Below are 21,118 nucleotides of genomic sequence, written 5' to 3'. Positions count from 1 at the left end.
CTCACAGACCGGTGTTGAGCCAACTTTGGTTTCCCCAGAAAACCTGTTTCCCCGGCTCTCGGCTGATATCGGAACTCTGCCCCTCCAGCCTACTGTACTCCAGCTCCTCCTAATCTCCGCCCCTCTAGCCCTCTGCACTGCACCTCCTCCCACTCTCCCTCGCAATGTTATTCGCCCATCTACAGCCTGCGCACCTCCGGTTTTCATGGGAAAAACTGTCTCAGTACAACACCATGAAAACAGGAGCACAGATGGGAGCAGGGGCGGTAGATGGCCTAGTAACATTGCGGGGGAGAGTTGGAGGAGCTTCAGTGCAGAGGGCTGGAAGGGCGGAGTTCGGATCTGAGCTGAGAGCTAGGGGGAAACAGGAAAGAGATCTCGCCGTGGTGCTGGCGGCCATATTTTTGGAGCCAGAAGCAGCTCCGGTGCCAAAAACAGTACAGTTCTGGGATTTTAATCAGGACGGCCTCCAATCGGGATGAGGGTCCCAAAATCGGGATTGTCCCAGGAAAATCGGGATTGTCCCAGGAAAATCGGGACTGTTGGCAAGTATAGTTGTGCTGTCAACCAAACTGTCAAACTATCCAATGGCTGGTGTCATAGCTGATCACGTGTGCAGCACCATGGCCGTAGAAGATCGAAACAGAGGCCAAGATGACAGCTTCATTGGCTGAAAAAGATGAATGAAAGAATGTGTAGATGAGTAGATGTGATAGAGAATAAGGATATTGTTAGCACAAAGATCTTCAATAATTAAAGAGCAATGCGATCAACAAGGCCAGGTATCTCTTGAACTCCATTTTCCTTAACCACTTGTCAACTGGGGCAATCTTTTCATTTTTTGCACACATGTTAAAATCTGCATTTTTTGCTAGAAATTGCTGAACCACTGAACACAATCTTATATTCAGCTACTTCAGGCACCTACCTGACAGGGGCCTATATACAGAACAGTACAACCTCTGTTGTGTGGTGTGGTAATATACAGAATTGGGATAGTGCCTGTAACGAGCTCCTTGCTCGCTCGGTTCCACTCTCCCGACACTCCTCTGCAGCTATTGAATCAGATTGCAACGTCTGATGGTTCGGTCATCCGATGCTCCGGGACTAGAACTACAGCTCTGTGCCATTCTAGTCCAGTTGTGATAGCTCAGAACAAACACCAGGCAGGCTGTATGTAAGTTCAAACAGGAATCTCACTTTTATTCAAAAATACAGGCTTTTATACACTAAAAGTGGAGGTGCAGACCTCCTGCTCATATTACTCTAACAATACAGCTGTAACCTAATTAACCTAATTAACATGAGCTAATTAACTAATCACTTTAGACAGCCTAGATGACTCAGACATGACCGTTAGGCCAGACTGGCCGTCTTGTAGTTCAGAAAATCCAATCAACATTATCACAATCAACATAGACTCTTCTTCACACAATAGCAGAGTTAATTAACACAAATAACAATGGGGATCTAATGACTCTTAAATCCCATAGTAGACTTATTTACAATACACATTTTAGCAGACAATAGACAAACAGGTGTTGGAATTTACATCAGCATCTCCTAACAGTATCTGTCCCAGCATTATGAATTAGCCACTATTCCAATATGGCAAATCCAGGGTCCCCAGAGTCTGTGTGTCCTGAGGGACCAGGACCCAAATCCACAGTAATACCACCTCAAGGGTCCCCAGGCATACAGCTCACAAAGAGCACCGTTCCCCCAAATGCAAGGGCCCCCGATCGATCAGCAAGAGGCTAGCATACAGTCCCCTCCAAAAGTCTCTTTCCTGGCTAGGTCTGTCACATTTCTCCCCTTTCAGCAGGAGACTAACACAGGAGGAGACCCCAGACGGGTTGACTCCGAAGTTAGTCAGTAGTTCCAGTCCTTTCTGCCGCTGGAGAGAAGTCAGGGTGTCTGGGCTCACTCCGTCATGCTGTTGGGGATCTGGGCCAACTGCCCAGCATCCCTGGGGTATACAGGTGGAGACTGAAGTCCCATCTACCTTCACAGGACATCCATCCTCTGTTAGTTGAGGGCAGAGGCCAGCAGTACTCGGCCCTGTTGCCAGCCCTTCTGCTGGAAACCCCACACCATCTGCTCTGGTTAACTGTTGGGGAGGGACAACACACACCTCCTCTCCCTTCTCCCCCTGTATCTGCTACTGGGAAGTGATTGCCACCTTCTCACCCTGAGCCTCCGAAACTGCCACAGGTGTGGGACAGAGGTCCTGGACCCTCTGTCCGGTTGCCAGCGCTTCAGCTGGGGAAGTTCCTTGTAACTTCACAGATACTTCTGTTGGTGCTGGGCAGAGCACAGTGAAGTTTGGCCCTAATAACAGCTCCTCTTCTGCTGGAAGCTCACCAGGTTGTTCTTCCTCAGCAGAAAAGTTTATCAAATCCCCTGTCTCTGCAATTGGTGTCTGGGGATAAAGGTTCACCATCTCCTCTCCGTGGAACCCAGAAGATGCTATCAGTGCTGGGCAGAGCACAGTAAAGTTTGGCCCTAATAACAGCTCTTCTTCTAGTGGAGGCTCACCAGGTTGTTCTTCCTCAGCAGAAAAGTCTATCAAATCCCCTGTCTCTGCAACTGGTGTCTGGGAAAAAAAGGTTCACCATCCCCTCTCCGTGGAAGCCAGAAAATGGTATCAGTTCTGGGCAGAGGTTAGCAGAGCTCTGCCCTGTTGTCAGCACTTCAGGTTTGGGGACGGCAATCTTCAGATTTTCCACTGCCGATTCTCTGGCATTCTGCTGGACAGGCACATTCCTCCATCCAAGATCATCCAATGCAGAAACAGGTTCATCAAGGTCAGTCAGCACTTGCTGCATCCGCCATAAGACCTCCACCTCCATAGCTACGGGTGCAGGTTGGCAAAGCACACCGTTACTCTGCCACATTGTCAACGCTTCAGCCAGGATTTCAGAGTTGTCAACTGGTATTTCATGATAGTCCCAGGCAAAGGGAGCACCACCCTGCTGCTGAGCAGAGTCTAACAGCTGTTTGTAGGCAATCTCCAACTCCCATTCCTGAACGGCCAGAAACTCCAAATCTTCCAGTGCCCAGTGCACTTCTGAGACATTCAGTCTCCGCTCTCTGTGCTCCATTATTTCCTCCAAACGCCACAGCCGATCACTTCCAAAGTCAGGGTCCCTGGACAGCCTCCAGTATAACAATCCCAGGCCATCATAGTCAAAGCCTTCCGTGGGGCTGTCCTCCACTGTCCATGGGCACACTTGAGCTACATACCACTGGAGGGCTCTGTAGCTCTCGTCCAACCTCATTTCTGCCCGGATCAGCCTGCTTAACTCGGCTGTCCACTCCTGGTACGGCTGTTCCCCCAAAAACAGCATTCGCACTTCATACTGCGACCAGTACCTTACATGGATGGAGGGGAAAACTTTTCCCTGGTGTCGCTGCTCACGGGCTAGCGCTTCCTTCCAGAGTTCACAGCGGATAGAATCAAACCATCCTAGCAGGACCTGCTCTGATACTGGTCCTCTGTGCTGTATCTCCTTCTCTCGCAACCTCCTTCTGAATTCCTCATCCATGGTGGCTGGTATCTCTCCTCTCCTGCTATCCTGCTACCTTGAATCCGGGTGATGATTTGGATGTGTTCACGGCAAGGAAGCACGATTCCACCATTCCCTCCACGGCTCTCAAACAAGTCTTTCAGCGTGGCTCTCCTGCAGGCTGGTTTGGAGTGTCCCAGTAACTGGAGAGCAAATCCCACGGCTGCCAACCAATGTAACAAGCCCCTTGCTCGCTCGGTTCCACTCTCCCGACACTCCTCTGCAGCTATTGAATCAGATTGCAGCGTCTGATGGTTCGGTCATCCGATGGTCCGGGACTAGAACCTCAGCTCTGTGCCGTTCTAGTCCAGTTGTGATAGCTCAGAACAAACACCAGGCAGGCTGTATGTAATTTCAAACAGGAATCTCACTTTTATTCAAAAATACAGGCTTTTATACACTAAAAGTGGAGGTGCAGACCTCCTGCTCATATTACTCTAACAATACAGCTGTAACCTAATTAACCTAATTAACATGAGCTAATTAACTAATCCCTTTAGACAGCCTAGATGACTCAGACATGACCGTTAGGCCAGACTGGCCGTCTTGTAGTTCAGAAAATCCAATCAACATTATCACAATCAACATAGACTCTTCTTCACACAATAGCAGAGTTAATTAACACAAATAACAATGGGGATCTAATGACTCTTAGATCCCATAGTAGACTTATTTACAATACACATTTTAGCAGACAATAGACAGACAGGTGTTGGAATTTACATCAGCATCTCCTAACAGTATCTGTCCCAGCATTATGAATCAGCCACTATTCCAATATGGCAAATCCATGGTCCCCAGAGTCTGTGTGTCCTGGGGGACCAGGACCTGAATCCACAGTAATACCACCTCAAGGGTCCCCAGGCATACAGCTCACAAAGAGCACCGTTCCCAAAAATGCAAGGGCCCCCGATCGATCGGCAAGAGGCTAGCATACAGTCCCCTCCAAAAGTCTCTTTCCCAGCTAGGTCTGTCACAGTGCCAGCTGAGCTCAGTAATAGTAACACCCAGAAATCAGTTTGTCTTCTATCAGTGTTCTATCAGGGGAAGGCAAAAAAAGGTATCTCATTCACTGAAAAGATGAAAAAAATGTAAACATAAATTTATGGATTTGTTTTTAAATGTTTTAATGATCATGAGAGTTCTTCTTTAACCACCACGTATGTCTTGCTGTTGGGCTATTATTTAAGCAAGCAAAAACACCACAAAGGATATAGCACCTACTTGAGCTACCAAAAAGTTTTATTTGGACATATATAGTTTACAATAAAATGCAGGACAAAAAGGCCAACACCCCCTAGGGGATAACTCTCCACACCCTCCCTCAACCACCCCACTCCAAGCCCCCACCACCCCTAGGTTCCCAACCCGCCCTGTGTCCTGAATCCCACCTAGATCCCCCTCTACCTAGCCCAAACACCCCTTCTCCCCTCTTTCTTTCCTCCCCTGTAGGTTTTAATGGCCAGGTGCTGCAATACCCCCCTATATATGTGTGTATGTGGGGATAACTTGCTCCACATATCCTTATGTGTTGTAAGATGAAACTTGCAAGGAGATAGTGAAGAGGATTGGCCTTTTTGTACTGCATTTTATTGCAAACTAGATATGTCCAAATAAAACTTTTTGGTAGATCAAGTAGGTGCTATATCCTTTGTGGTGTTTTTCTTTAGTATGTAATTTTGGAGGCACCTCCCCTTATCGTTGGGTTAGAGCACCCACTTGATACACCACTCCCAGGATCTTACATTTTTCATGGGTTTTTTCAAAATTATTACTTAAAATACATGAAAACCCTAACTAAACGACAATTTAGTTTGCTTAAGCAGTGTATGGGGAATACAATAGTGGGGAGTGGGGAGACAATTTTGTGGTGGTATGGCCCATTTAACATGCCCTGCTGCTAATTCATGGCTTTGCGCCAGTTTTAATACTGACACTAACTTTTGTGTCAGATTCCAGCTATGGCTGTGACAAGTTCTAAAATAATTACTGCGAGTTCACAGAAAAGAAAACTGGAGTTAATTAGGATCAACTCCGAGTTGGCGTACAGAGACGCCAGTGCTCAGGGTTGGACACATGTGATAGGCAGATGTCATTAATGTAAAAAGGCTTGTGGGTTGCTAGAAGGCTGGCACAGGGCCCCTAACTTGGGGTGGGCTTACATGTTTTGGTAGGAAGATTGTAATCTTCAAAACTTGCTTTAATCTAATAAAAAGTCCTCACTTGTTGCAAAAGACGTTGACATCTTTTTCATACTTTTGGCAAGCCACTGTGCACCTATGCAACTAGCTTCTCTAAAAGGCCATTTATATATATATATATATATATATATATATATATATATATAGATATACACACTGGGCAAAATTATAAACGCAACACTTTTGTGTTTGCCCCTATTTATCATGAGCTGAACTCAAAGATCTACGACTTTTTCTATGTACACAAAAGGCATATTTCTCTCAAATATTGTTCACAAATCTGTCTAAATCTGTGTTAGTGAGCACTTCTCCTTTGCCAAGATAATCCATCCACCTCACAGGTGTGGCATATCAAGATGCTAATTAGACAGCATGATTATTGCACAGTTGTGCTTTAGGCTGGCCACAATAAAAGGCTCACTAACACAGATTTAGACAGATTTGTGAACAATATTTGAGAGAAATATGCCTTTTGTGTACATAGAAAAAGTCATAGCTCTTTGAGTTGAGCTCATGATAAATAGAGGCAAACACAAAAGTGTTGTGCTAATAATTTTGCTCAGTGTATATATATATATGACCTGCAATGCTGAGCTGAGGCCCCAGGTATTTTCTTAAGTTTTGTACCAAGTAACAAAAATTTACTTTTGCATTATTATGTTATGTAATAAGCATACATATGTGAGTTTTGAGAAATTACTATATAATGGGATGGATATTTTGCCTAGGTGGGTAGATTGAAAAGAGGACGGACGTTGCAGGGCCAGAGATGGATCTGGAAAAGCATTTTTGAGAAATTATGAGAAAAAAGGGTTTGATGTTCAGCTGGGTTATACCTATAATGTAATAATAATACTTGTTTATATTCTCAATTGCTATATGGATTTTAACCACCTCAATACAGGGCACTTTCACCCCCTTCTTGCCCAAGCCATTTTTCAGCTTTCAGCGCTGTCATATTTTGAATGACAATTGCATGGTCATGCAACACTGTACCCAAATTAAATTTTTATATTTTTTTCCCCACAAATAGAGCTTTCTTTTGGTGGTATTTGATCATCTCGGCGGTTTTTATTTCTTGCGCTATAAACAAAAGAAAAGTGACAAGTTTGAAAAAAACACAATATTTTTTACTTTTTGCTATAATAAATATCCAAATTTATTTTTTTTTAAAACAAACTTTTTCCTCAGTTTAGGCCGATATGTATTCTTCTACATATTTTTGGTAAAAAAAAAATGCAATAAGCGTAAATTGATTGGTTTGCACAAAAGTTATAATGTCTACAATATAGGGGATAGATTTATAGCATCTTTACTATTATTTTTTTATTACTAGTAATGGAGGCGGTCTGCGATTTTTATCGTGACTGCAATATTGCGGCGGACATATCGGACACTTTTGACACATTTTTGGGACCATTCACATTTATACAGCGATCCGTTCTATAAAAATGCATTGATTACTGTATAAATGTGACTGGCAGGGAAGGGGTTAACATTAGGGCAATCAAGGGGTTAAATATGTTACCTAGGGAGTGATTCTAACTGTGGGTGGAGGGGACTCACAAGGGGAGGCGACCGATCGGTGTTCCTCTGTACTGAGAACACACTATCGGTCTCCTCTCACCTGGCAGGACCTGCTCTCACCTGACAGGACCTGCTCTGTTACTGGGCAATCGCGGGTGCCTGGCGAACATTGCGGTCGCCTGGCACGCACATCGAGTCCCCAGTGACATGGCAGGCGCGCGCGAGTGCTGCCGGCGGTGCATGCTCGCCCCCTGGTGGGCCGGGAAGGCGAGGACGTCATATGATGCCCACCCAGAACAAGAGCCACACTGCCTGGCCGTCGATGCAGTATTTTATCTTTATTTTTCTATATACCAGTATTTTAAAATTGTACAGATGGGTTCTTATTGTTCCATTGATTATTAAATATATTTGATGTGAGTTGTTGCATGTAATAAAGCAAAAGCGCAGAATCAGTATGATGTTCCAATGACCACCGAAGTCACTATGGCAACTGGCATGCTATAAGTATGGAGTCTGGCTGTCACATGGCTACCCTTGATAAAGTCACGTGACATGTGACGCAACGCATCGGGAGGAGCCAGTGACGTCATCTGATGTGCCTGATTGGTATTCACTGCACGGTGCAAGGAGAGAGATCACGGTGGGCGGCTGACTGCTCTATGCGCTGATGTGTGTAACATACAAGTGAGTGCATTCAACTTGATTTGCCAAGGAGATTATTTTGAATGGTTCATTGCGCAATGAAATCTTTTCTGTTTGATTACATGAATGAAACTGAATGCTTGAAAAGTGCATAAACTGATCATCTGATGAAACAATGAACAAACCCAGGGTGTAGTTACAACATTTGTTGAACCAAGTTCAATGAGGAAGATATTCACCCAGTGACATTTTTTTCATTCACACCAGTTCCTTTTACTTCTACCAGTGTAATATGTGGACTTGATGTACATACCCATCTAGGACTATCACAAGCCTTTTTGTATGAATTAATCTATACCACTTAGGTCTAAAATATGTGGTTCAACTATCTGCCTTAATTAATTAATAGTACACAATAGATAGTTTATTTAGTGCACTTATCTCACTATAGCAATATGTAAACAAAGCATTCACCTGTTCTGCCTAGCAACATGACAGGGATCTACTGCTTCCTAGACATGTACATTCGTTTTCGTCCAAATGCATTTCCGTCCCGAATTTCAGGTATTTTCGCTATCGTTTTAACAAACGATAACGAAAGTGCAGAATACGAAAACCAAAAGATCCAACATAAACAAATGCTTTATTTTCATTTTCGTTGCGACAACAGTTCGATATAGATAGGAGATTCGACATGACGTTGACAATAGCGATCTGTGTCTATCGAACCTGTGGTCGAATGTACCTAACCTTAACTCTATTAATCCAAGATTATTCTACATAGAGAGAAAAGATTCGACATAGAGAGAAAAGATTCGACATAGGGGAGAAAAGATCGCTGCTGGAATTGGGTGGGGGAAGTAAAATAAAAATAATGATGATGATGAATGTTATTGGCTGATTGTAACCAAAGAGGAGGGGCAGTAAAATAGCTAGAACTAAGTACACACTTACAGCAAACTTACTTTCACTTATGATTTGCTAGCAGAGAGAGACACACACACACACTGAATCATTTCAGATTCAGATTTCCGTTTGTCAGACAACCTGAATTATTTAGCAATTAAGCATAAGCACAGCAGCAGAACAATAGTGAAGCAAGCTACAGTTCAACTTAACTTTTTCATAATAATCTGCTGCTATTGTGTTAGTGTTGTGAACTTGATAGTGATACTAATGTTGCTAGTGTTGTGATAGCCTCAGAGGCTGCCCGTGTTGTGTGGGGGGATTTATTATTATAGATTCTATATTATAATGCCATATCAATATCTTACACAACGTTGGATGCCGCGCCTGCCATTGCACTTGGAGATTAAGAAACAAATGTGAAAGTTGGCTGACTGTTGGGGTAGAGTAGCCCATTCAACATGAACGACAAAGATTCGACAAAGCAAGGAAAAACATACAAACGTCGAATTTTTGGCTTATGGTGTCTGTCGAAAGTTCTAAGAAGATTCAATGGAGCAGCTAAACTGTACGATGCTGCAATCGTACATTTCCGGTCAAATGCATCCACCCATAGGCTATAGAAAAATTCTAATGTTGGTTGACTAGTAAAATAATTAATAAATATAATTATTACTAGTCATACAACATTAGAATTCTACTACAGCTAGCTTGTAGGCGGAAAATTCAACTGGAAATGTACACGTACAGTTTAGCTGCTCCGTCGAATCTTCTTTGAACATTCGACAGACACCATAAGCCTTCAATGACAGATTCAACCTTAATTCATTTGGATTTTCAGACGAATGCAATTTTTAATGAAAAACAAAATGAATAAAAACGAATTTCGGGAGTAACTAAATAAATTTATTTTTCAGACGAAAACAAAATTCCAAAACTAAATATTTCAGTGTGCACATGTCTACTGCTTCCTGTCATCGGGAGCAGTGATCTCTGTCATGTTGTAGTGAGCCCATCCCCCCTACAGTTAGAACACATCAAGGGAACACACTTAATCCCTTGATCACCCCTAGTGTTTAACCACTTCCCTGCCAGTGTCATTTATACATTAATCAGTGGCTATTTGTAGCTCTGATCACTGTATAAATGTCAATGGTCCCAAAATAGTGTCAAAAGTGTCCGATCTGTCCGCCATAATGTCTCAGTCCTGATAAAAATCGCAGATCGCTGCCATTACTAATTAAAAAAAAATAATAATAAAAATGCCATAAATCTATCCCCTATTTTGTAGACGCTATAACTTTTGCGCAAACCAATCAATATACACTTATTACGATTTTTTTTTACCAAAAATATGTAGAAGAATAGATATCGGCCTAAACTGAGGAAAAAATTATTTTTTTTTATATATTTAGTATTTATATATATATATATATATTTTAGCAAAACGAAAAAATATTGCTTTTTTTTCAAAATTGTCAGTCTTTTTTTGTTTATAATGCAAAAAATAAAAACTGCAGAGGTGATCAAATACCACCAAAAGAAAGTTCTATTTGTGGGAAAAAAAGGACGTCAATTTTGTTTGGGTACAACAAAATTGACTGCACAATTGTCAGATAAAGCGACGCAGTGCTGAATCGCAAAAAATGCTCTGGCCAGGAAGGGAGTAAATCCTTCCGGGGCTGAAGTGGTTAAAAATCTTCATAAGCGATGTTTTAAAAATATTTACAGGTTACCTGTTTAGAGTTACAGCGAAGGTCTTGCACTAAAAGCATTGTGGCAATACCTCACATGTGTGGTTTAAACACCGTTTACATATGCGGGCACGACTTACGTCTTAATTACGTCTTACGTCCGCGTGAGCATGGAGGGATGAGGCGCTTTCAATTTTTTTTCTTATTTATTTTACTTTATATTTTTTCACGGCCCCTTTATTTATTTCATTTTTTATCACTTTTATTCCTATTACAAGGAATGTAAACATCCCTTGTAATAGAAATAAGCATGACAGGTCCTCTTTATCGAGAGATGTGGGGTCAAAAAGACCCCACATCTCTCATTTACCTTTAAAAGCAAAAAAAATAATTTTTTTGACATTTGTTTGGAAGTGACATTAAAGGTCGCTCCTGTCCTCCAAGGGTATAGAGATGAGTGGGGGCCATCTTGACCTCACTCGACTTCCTGCCCAGCGAACAGCCGAATCAAATCGCTTCCAGATTTACAGACGGCTCCGGTAAGCTCGGAAATGAAGTAGTAAGAAGAAGTCCTGGACAGCCGCACTCAAAATAATGTTTTACCTTTATTGACTAATGATCATAAAAGATACATGCCACAGCAGAAAAATGCAGGAAACCTGACGCTTTTCACATTGTAGTCAGTGCTTAATCATAGCTTGATTAAGCACTGACTACAGTGTGAAACGCATCAGATTTCCTGCATTTTTCTGCTGTGGCATATATCTTTTATGATCATTATTCAATAAAGGTAAAACATTATTTTGAGTGCAGCTGTCCAGGACTTCTTCTTACTACTTCATTATAAGCATTGCCGGCACCTGATACTTTCAGCATGGAGGAGATGTCTGTTCCTGATTGACCTTCCTAGAGCGGTGATGTTTTTCAAGCTCGGAAATGACCGGGAAGCGGTGGGAGGGAGGGGGCACCTTTTAAAAGTGATCCAATGGCAAATCCGCTCACGAGACCACTTTCATCCGACATTGAATGGCCCACAGTAAAAAACGATACTTGGGTAATAGCAGCTAGCTGCCATTGCCATTTATGTAAGCAATCAAAAATCAGTAATAAGATGCACTTTTTCATAGAGAATATAGCATCTGGCATACAATGACAAAGGTATGCAAGGGACATATTTCTATATTCTGTACGAAATATTGTGAACAGTTTTGATTGGGTCCCCAATTTTTACAGGCCCTGTCACATTTTAATCCTTTCTAAGTTGCTGGGCAGGACAAAAAAAATGTGAAACTAGTTATTACTCTTTTTTTTTAAAGACTGGCCATGCTTATGAAAGAATTTATATTTAAAAGTATGTATTATTGAATAAGAATGAAGGAACTCATTAATACTGGTTCTATATAAAGTGTACCACCAAAAATCCTCAAGTAACTCTTACTAAAACACAAAAGAAAAATGAAATCACGCTGGAGGCTGCATAGCACCAACCATACATTGGCCACATGAAAAAGTTTTACCTATCAAAGCTATTAAATGTACAAATCCAACAACTTCAGTGCCATTGTACCATATAATTGCTAGATATGTCCATTTCAAACGCAAATAAAATCAACTTATTCCAATGCATTTAAAATGTACGTTACAATGCTTATGACTGGCTACATGTCTATAATAACTTAAATTTCCCACTAGAATGTTTCTTTACTTAAAAAAAACCCTGTCAGCAGCTTTAGAAAATTGCAGGTAAAAGCACAGAAAATTGTTTTAAATTATTGCTTGCTGAATGTTTCCATCCCTAGATTGAGCTAAATCCTCTTTCATTTGTGAGAAGGGTCTGAATTTAATACTAGAGGGGCCCTACCCTTTTATTCTGCTTTTCTATGTGTAACGGCCCTAAAAAAGCTAGGTGTTCACTTTAAAATTCACACCAGCCTCTTATCCAGGCATGCAAGGTGTGCAGCCCCTACTTCTGAAACATACCGGGCTACATGTCTATATTATTGGGAGAGTATCTTGCAAGGCACCTTGCCCCAATGATATTATAGGTAGGCCAATGATATCTGCTCCTATAGGAAAATCAGTGTTGGTATGATATTAACCCTTATTAGTCACCCCCCCAAAAAAGTTACAAAGTAAATAAACACATCCACGATGTACTAAAGACTTTTATTTGGAAAAAGGGAATAATGTCTCAGAATTAGGGATGGGCAGAACACCCTCTTCCCCGTTCGGTTCGCAACAGAACAGGCGAACAGGCAAAAAATTTGTTCGAACACGCGAACACTGTTAAAGTCTATGGGTGTAATGCTTCAGGCAGTGAACTATGTTGGGTTGTGTGGATCCCAGCTTCGGAAGTCTATGAATACTATATTCTTAACTGTTAACTTTAACCTTGACAGCCATCAGGTAGGAAGACTCAGATAAGGTTGGAAATACAATTGGTTTTATTTAGAGTGGTAATACACAGCCACGACTGGGAGCTTCAGAGGCAACTTAAGCTTAGTAGCACTACACAGGAATAAAGTTTATAGGAAACATAAAGATATTTGCAGTGAGTGGATTCCTGGAGATGGGGTCACCCAGTGGCTTCTTGAGAGATGTACTGGTGTCCTATGTGGAAAGGAACAGGTAAGGTTTTCTTCAGGCATAGTAAGTAGACTATGGTTAGGGTAGAGGAGAGTCTCTGATTACTAGAGAGGAAGGGGCTCTGTCCGGCCCAACAAGTGGAAGTTGGAGGGGCTCTGTCCTGCCCAAAAGTGAGGTGGAAGACGGGGCTCTATCCGGCCCAAAAGTGAGATGATAGTCGGGGCTCTGATCGGCCAAAAGAGAGATGGTAGTCGGGACTCTGTCCTGCCCAAAAGAGAGATAGTAGTTGGGGCTCTGACTGGCCCAAAAGAGAGATGATAGTCGGGGTTCTGACTGGCCCAATAGAGAGAGATAACAGCAGCCTTCTGTTGGAGATCTTTACCTGGCTTTAGGTTCTTAGCGCGAACATCAAGCAAATGGCACTGGCTGTTTAAATAGGGCCAAGAGGAGGACCCGGGTGATGTCGTTGTGAGGTCATTAATCTGCAACGGAGTTTGTGGAGATATCAGAGCTCCCAGTGGAAAGATAAGAATATTGCAGGAGAAATGTCGGAGCCTCCAGTGGAGGGATAAAGACATTACAGGAGAAATGTCAGAGCCTCCAGTGGAGGGATAAGGACATTACAATGGGAAACGAACATGAAAAATCAAAAGTGCTAATTTTAAAGGCTTATATGCATGGTACTGTTTTAAAAAGTGTTTGGGGACCTGGGTCCTGCCCCAGCAGACATGTATCATTGCAAAAAAAAGTTTTAAAAATGGACGTTTGGGGGCGTGTCCAAGATGGCGCAGGGAGCAGACGTGTGTTAGCTGAGCTCCCGTCTCCGGCCATCAATCCTGGTATTATACTAATGTGAAAGTTCGCAAAACAGGTCCTCATCACTCCCCGGAGCTTCAGAGGGTAGTCTGGGAGATGCCCGCGGGCAGGAAATCGAGCCAGAACAGGTATAACAACACCCCTGTGAGGACCCGCTCCGTGCCGAGATCCGCTGCACACGAGGCGGCCAAGATGGCGTCGCCGGCAGCTTCCTTACCTGACGGGGCTATACAGGCGGGCTCAGCGGCTTTTGATGCCCTAATGCTGGCCATAACCACCTGCCAGGCAACTCTAACCACGAAAATCGATCACGTACAGACTGAAACAGCTCTCATTCGTAGGGACATGGACAAATTTAGAGACCGGGTGGCTGAAGCGGAGAGACGTGTATCTGAAGTAGAGGATATACAGAGAGACCATCATGCGGATATCCAGGCCCTGAAGCTGAAAGTCAAACACCTGGAAAATAGAGCTGAGGAAGCAGAGAACTGTAACCGGAGGAGTAATCTGCGGATCCTTGGCCTCCCAAAGGGTGCAAAGGGGGCTGATCCAGTAGCATTCATGGAGGGGCTTCTGCCTACATTGCTCCCCAGGGCCACCTTTTCTCCCCACTTTTCCATAGAGAGAGCTCATAGGATGCCCGCGACTAGAGGCCCTCCAGGAGCGCCGCCGCGCACATTCATATTCAAGCTACTGCACTACAGAGACCGGGACACGATCCTGCGTGCAGCCAGGCTTCAGGGAGAATTGAAATTTGATAATGCAACCCTGCTTATATTCCCGGATTACTCGGTGCAGACACAACGTCGCCGCAAATCCTTTGACCAAGTCAGAGTTATGCTGAGACAAAAGGGAGTGAAGTATAGCATGCTCTTTCCTGCCAGGCTGAGGGTTCAAGACGGGGAGAGAATACAATTTTTTACGTCTCCCAGAGAGGCCGCAGCCTGGGCTGAAACACTTCGTCCTTGACTCTAAATCTCCCTGGACTGTTTACATGCTACCCCGCTGACTGGACTCCAGGATTGCCACCTCATATGTGCCCACAGGGATTCAGGACCTGTCCTATCTGCGGCTTTCTTCATATCGGCGCCACTGCACCATACACAGTTGATGACGCCTAAACCTTGTGCCCTCTGGTGTTCTGAGGGATTTTTGTGGTTCACCTTATTATCATCCCACCATACAGAGGAAGACATGAGATATGCCCCAGGGAAATTCTGGGACAATCCCCCTTTGAACCTGCTGTCTGTATTATTGTACCGGAGGAGGGAGGTAGAGGTGTCCTCTTGATTGATCGAGATCCAGAGACTTACCAACGGGATCCGGACAGTGCCCGCCCACACGTCTTCTTTGAATGGCAATTAAAGACAGGACAAGCGATCCGGGCTAGGACCTGCCTACCCTTCACTGGTCTCCATGCCTCTTCTCCTGGTTCAGTGTAACCGCATACTCCCTTCTCCCATCCCTCCTCCTATACCAAAGATACTTCTCTTTTTTGATGCCTGGGGAGAGATGGAGGAGACAGAGGAGCTGGATCCTGATTCTGGAGTCATCTGATCTGGATTTCCTATACATGGTATATCCTATTATAGTAGCGGTGCATAACCTTGATCCAAGCAATAATATAGTGTTAGTAGGGGTAGTCATATAGTATGTCAACTTAGAAGTTTAAGTATGCGCCCCCGGGGACCCGGGTGATTCACACTGATTATCCGTGCCGGATAACAAAAAGCGAATTCGTAGTGAAAGGCTGAGCGTCGATTGCACATTGCCCTCATGTTGGCTTTGAGCCTTCCCCTTTTCTGTTGGCTGGGAATGAGGCCCCTCTTACTGAGTTGGGGGGAGGGACGGGGTGGGGGGGGTTGTTTGGTTTAACTGGACTGCGGTTGCAGACCCACTTTTATTGATTATTTTGTTCTTATGCTTTTTGTTTATGACAGTATTACAGGCAGACTACCTGCAAAACATTCCATGTCGCTTAATGTGTTGCTTTGGCCTGCCCGGGCCTAGACCCCTAGACAAGGAAATGGCACCTCCCATAGATCCTACAAAAATTTTGAGCTATACTGATGACCTCCCTTAGACTGCTCTCCTGGAACACAAAGGGTCTAAATTCTACGGTGAAGCGTTCGTTGGTCTTTCAGTTTGTTAAAACGTACCGACCCCATTTGTGTGTGTTCCAGGAGACACATTTGGTGGGGAAGAAGACCTTTAGTCTTAAAAAACCGTGGGTGGGGTACCACTATCATGCGACACACTCCTCCTTTTCAAGAGGAGTAAGCATATTAATTCTTAAGACACTCCCTTTCAAGCTCCTTGACCTGGCTCTGGGCGGCAGGTATGTGGTATTGCATGCCCTGCTTCATAATGTACCATGGGTTATTGTGGGCCTATATCTCCCACCCCCGGCCTCCCTCCAAATATTAAATCAGATAACGGCGAAAATAGCGGAATTCTCTATTGAAAACGTAGTAATCTTGGGAGATTTCAATCTGGTACCGGATGCAGATCTGGACAGACTGACCCCCAATGGTGCGACCTCACAAGGGCTCGCAGAATGGGCGGCCACTTACGGTATGTATGATTTGTGGAGATGGAAGCACCCTCGGGAAAGGGCATATACCTGCCACTCTGCGTCGCACAGAACCTTCTCCCGAATCGATTTGATTTACGCGGGGGGTTCTGTCCTCCCTAGAGTTTGTGAAATTGCAATCCTCCCCCGAGGAATCTCGGACCACGCCCCGCTTCTCCTGGATCTAGATGCCTCGACTGTAACATCAGATAAACTCTGGCGGCTGTCTAGGTATTGGATCTCGGACGTGGATGTGGAGCCGAAGTATAGACAAGAGCTGGAAACATACTGGGTGGAGAACGAAGGATCTGCTTCGGCTGCCTCGGTCTGGGATGCCTTTAAGGCGTATACCAGGGGACAGTTCCAGACCATTATCTCAGGGGTTCGTAGGGACAGGAGACAGGAACTTACACGCCTCGAGGCGGAGGCGGGGAGACAGGATGCTCTCTACGTTAGCTCCCCTGACCCTCAGATATACGGGAGACTGCAGGCACTTTTAAGGGAGGCCCTAATGGTAAGAACTTCACTAACCCAAAAGAAACTCTTGCACCAAAAACAGAGAATATTCAAGCAGGGAGAGAGGACGGGTCGCCTGCTCGCGTGGCTCTCTAGGGAGCAGTCGGGGGGATGTCGATAGGACAAATTCAGGATGATGGGGTGTCTGTGCTTACCTCCCCAGTAGACATCAACCAGGAATTTGCCTCTTATTATCAGAACTTATACCGTTCTAGGGCGGACTATGACCCTGCGGAACTGACGGCTTACCTGAACAATATCGACATACCGACCCTTACCCCTACGTATGCTAACAAACTAGACGCTCCCATTAGTACTGAGGAAATTCTAAAAGCATTGAAGATGATGCAGACGGGCAAAACACCAGGCCCAGATGGCATCCCAGTCGAATTTTATAAAATGTATGCAGAACAGCTGGCCCCCAAAATTCAATCTTTATTGGCGAAGTCCATGGCAGGGGGCTCTATTCCTGACTCTATGTATGAGGCGGTGATTGTGGTCATCCCCAAGGCAGGGAAAGACCCGACTCTATGCTCGTCCTACCGCCCCACCTCTCTACTTAATGTAGACACTAAGATTCTGTCAAAAATTCTGGCTAACAGAATTAACATGGTGATCACAGCCCTTATCCATCCAGATCAGACAGGCTTTATGCCTGGCAGGGGAACAGACATAAATATTCAACGATTGCACACGCATATAGCACTGGCCGCGTCTAGGGGCTCGGGGGTGGTAGCCTCACTCGATGCGGAAAAAGCGTTTGATTCGGTCGAGTGGGGCTACCTATGGGCGGTCCTCTCTAGGTTTGGGGTTGGGCCTAAACTTTTTACTTGGCTTAGACTCCTATACGCCAGCCCTATGGCTCGTATCCGCACCAATGGCACTCTGTCGGACAGATTTTCTTTGGAGAGGGGCACGAGGCAGGGGTGCCCGCTCTCCCCGGCCCTGTTTGCTATGGCACTCGAGCCGCTAGCTATTTTACTTAGAGCAGATGAAGTTGTCAGGGGGATACAGGTGGGCGAGATTACGGAAAAAATCTCGTTATACGCGGACGACTCCCTCCTGTACCTAGCGGATGCCTCGGACTCCCTACATGCAGCGTTAGCCCTTTTTGATACATTCGGTCGTTTCTCGGGTATCCGTATTAATTGGAACAAATCGGTGCTTTTCCCCCTCTGCAGTGCTCTATCCCCGATAGACACAAATACCCCCTTGAAGTGGGTAGGCGAGTTCACGTATTTGGGAGTCAAGGTAGGTGGCGAGTTAAAGGGGTACCTAGACAAAAATGTTTATCCACTACTGCCTCAGCTGCAACAAAAGTGCTCCACATGGAGGTCTCTCTCCCTGTCCCCGGTTGGTAGGGGGAATTTATTAAAAATGATCTACTTACCAAAATTTTTATATTACTTCAGGCATACTCCAGTTCTGATACCCAAATCCTTTTTTCATAAGCTGGAGAGCGTGGTGATTTCCTTTATTTGGGCAGGGAAAGCCCCAAGGGTAGCTAAAGCCATATTATACCTCCCATTATCTGGAGGTGGACTAGCCTTGCCGAATTTCTTAATATATTACTGGGCGGCCATCTTAGTGACGGTGAGGTGGTGGTTCTCGCAGCCTCGCCAAGATCCGGCTGTTACATTGGAGGCGGCAGTCATGGGCTCTTATGCGGCGCTATCCAATCTCCCGTATAGAGGAATAAAGGCTACCCCTGCTGTTACAGGCCCCATGAGGACCACAATCCAAGTTTGGAAATCATCTAGGGCAGCTTTATTACAACCAGCCACCATGTTCCCGCACACCCCATTGCGGGCTAATCCTATGCTCCCGCATCTATTCAGTGTCCCGGACCCGGCGGCGTGGGCTAGGCGAGGTATTACCAAATTAAAACAAGTAATGTCAAGGGGAGGAATACAGTCATTTAGAGAGCTACAACAGGCCCACAACTTGCCAAACTCCTTCCTCTTTAGATACATGCAGTTGCAGCATGCCCTCAAGGCCCAGTTTCCGGCCCAGGTGAGGCTCAAACCGGATTCCATCGAGCGTCTCCTGATCTCCGGGATGCTGGAGAAACCTCTGTCTTCTCTGTATTTGTATTTAACAGTTGCTCATGATGTTAAAACTGATAGATCTAGAATCAAATGGCAGACGGATATCCCCTCGCTGGGGGAGGAGGAATGGGAGGAGTGCCTGACCACGTTTATCCCGTCCATGATTGCAGCCAAGGATAGATTTATACAACTAAAGTTTATCCACAGAGCCTACTATACACCCCAACGACTAGCAAAAATTTACCCCGAAAAGAGCTCCACTTGTACCAGATGTGAATTAGAGGTGGGAACATTTTTTCATATGGTCTGGTCCTGTCCCAAACTGCGTCCGTTTTGGAGCGCAGTGGCAGACAAGCTGGGAGTGGTGTGTGGTGCTGAGATACCAATGGATCCTTCAATTCTAGTACTTAGTTATTTAGAGGAAATAGAGGGAGACCGCTATATTAAACAGTGTTTAACATACTCCTTATTCTACGCAAGGAGAGAAATACTCCTTAATTGGAAGAAAAAAGAGGCACCCACCAGGGCTACATGGGAAGCGGCGGTAAACAATGCACTGCCGCTATATCGTTTAACCTATGAGAGCAGGAATTGTCATCAAAAATTCGACAAAGTGTGGTCGAGTTGGGTGGACGCATGTGGTTGACCCCTGATGTTGGGGAAGGTATCACGATTACGAGTATGATCATGGTAGTATGACTTGGAATGGAAAAGAATAATTTTTGTACATGTATTGTTGCAAGTTTGTAGTCTGCTGATTCATGTTGGATCCCTATATAATGCTGACAATGTTTGTACTGTCTTAAGTGTTTAAAAAAAATAAAAATTCACTGTTAAAAAAAAAAAATGGACGTTTTTTCGGGAGCAGTGATTTTAATAATGCTTAAAGTGAAACAATAAAGGTGTAATATTCCTTTAAATTAAAAAAAAAAGTCATTTAAAACGACTCGTGGCTATAATGAATTGTCGTTCCGGCAATACACATAAGAGTTCATTGATAAAAACGGCATGGGATTTCCCCACAGGGGAACCCCGAACCAAAATTTAAAAAAAAAATGCGTGGGGGTCCCCCCAAATTCCATACCAGGCCCTTCAGGTCTGGTATGGATATTAAGGGTAACCCTGTGCCAATTTTTTTTTTAAAATGGCATGGGGGTCCCCTCAAAATGGTCTGGTATGGATTTTAAGGGGAACCCTGCGCCAAAATTTTTAAAAAAAATGGCATGGGGTCCCCCAAAAATCCATACCAGACCCTTATCAGAGCACGCCACCTGGCAGGCCACAGGAAAAGAGGGGGGACGAGAGAGCGCCCCCCCCCTCCTGAACCGTACCAGGCCACATGTCCTCAACATTGGGAGGGTGCTTTGGGATAGCCCCCCAAAGCACCTTGTCACTATGTTGATGGGGAGAAGGGCCTCATCCCCACAACCCTTGCCTGGTGGTTGTGGGGGTCTGCGGGCGGGGGACTTATCGGAATCTGGAAGCCCCCTTTAACAAGGGGACCCCCAGATCCTGCCCCCCCGTGTGAATTGGTAATGGGGGTACATTTACCCCTACCATTTCTAAAAAAAAGTGTCAAAAATGTTAAAAAAAGACAATAGACGGTTTTTGACAATTCCTTTATTAATGTCTTCTTCTTTCCCCGCTTCTTCTTCCATCTTCTTCTGGTCTTCCTTCGGTGCGCTTCTTCCTCTATCTTTCTCCACTTCTTCCTCCGGCTTCTTCTTCTTTTCTTCGTCCTCCGATCCGCCTCAATGGGAGTCTCCCTCTGTGTGACGCTTCTGTTCAGGTGACAGCTATTATATAATGGAGGGGGGGGCCACCCGGTGACCCCGCCCCCTCTGATGCACGTGGACTTCCCTATGGCTTGCCCCATGTTGTCAGAGGGGGCGGGGTCACCAGTTTACGCAGAAATTGATGCATGTCCACTGGGGCAGGACGCAGGTCCCCAAACACTTTTTATGACAATAACTTGCATATTAACCTTTAAAATTAGCACTTTTGATTTCTCCCATAGACTTTTAAAGGGTGTTCTGCG

General features: G+C 44.6%; 1 protein-coding gene across 1 annotated transcript in view; it reads left to right on the top strand.

Annotated features, from left to right (window-relative positions):
- RXFP2 (relaxin family peptide receptor 2) overlaps positions 1–21,118 on the top strand; it is a 512,938-nt gene that overhangs the window by 122,244 nt on the left and 369,576 nt on the right. The window lies entirely within an intron of this gene.

This window comes from Aquarana catesbeiana, linkage group LG02 (assembly GCF_042186555.1).
Source record: "Aquarana catesbeiana isolate 2022-GZ linkage group LG02, ASM4218655v1, whole genome shotgun sequence".
Classification (NCBI taxonomy): Eukaryota; Metazoa; Chordata; class Amphibia; order Anura; family Ranidae; genus Aquarana; species Aquarana catesbeiana.
The sequence above is the reverse complement of the archived record's forward strand: the minus strand, read 5'-3'. Positions and strand labels throughout refer to the sequence as shown.